The 499-nt window shown below is 69.9% G+C and overlaps 1 protein-coding gene across 1 annotated transcript in view; it reads left to right on the forward strand.

Moving 5' to 3' along the window:
• Positions 1 to 217: 217 nt before the first annotated feature.
• GML (glycosylphosphatidylinositol anchored molecule like) overlaps positions 218 to 499 on the forward strand; it is a 15,757-nt gene continuing 15,475 nt past the window's right edge. Inside the window, exon 1 of the mRNA XM_037732435.1 lies at positions 218 to 242. The gene's annotated coding sequence lies outside the window, so the exon portion shown is untranslated. The remainder of the gene's footprint in view (positions 243 to 499) is intronic.

Below are 499 nucleotides of genomic sequence, written 5' to 3' on the forward strand. Positions count from 1 at the left end.
CGTGGACCGAGCCAGGGTGTGCAGATATCTGTGGGAAATATTTTCAACTGGAGCCCCAAAGTGCCCCTGCCAACGTCTGGGCACTGGCGGGCGGCTGGAGGCCAGGAGACCAGGAGGCGGGACGCGGCTGGGAGGGTTCGGCGGGAGGGCGGAGCCCGGAGGGTTCCAGAAAGGGGGCGGGGCGCGTGGGGGCGGGGCGGCCGCGCGGGAGGCTGGGATCGCTGCAGGCTCCGAGGGAGCAGGTCGGTTTCTGAGGCGGGTCCGGACCCAGGCGCGTTACCGGATTCTGCCCGGCGGCCGAGTGAGGCAGCCCAGCCTGGAGCCGCCTCCGCACTGCCTGCGCCACCTGACAACGCCCCGGGTGTGCCGCGCTTCCCGGGGAGGGGCCCCTACTCCCTTGGGAACTAAATACACCTCAGAGTCCCGGGGAGACGCCCCAGAACTCCATTCACCTCAGAGACCAGGGAGACCGCCCCCCAAGAGCTCAGCTCTCCTCAGG

This window comes from Cebus imitator, unplaced genomic scaffold (genome assembly GCF_001604975.1).
Source record: "Cebus imitator isolate Cc_AM_T3 unplaced genomic scaffold, Cebus_imitator-1.0 Scaffold449, whole genome shotgun sequence".
In the NCBI taxonomy this organism is placed as follows: domain Eukaryota; kingdom Metazoa; phylum Chordata; class Mammalia; order Primates; family Cebidae; genus Cebus; species Cebus imitator.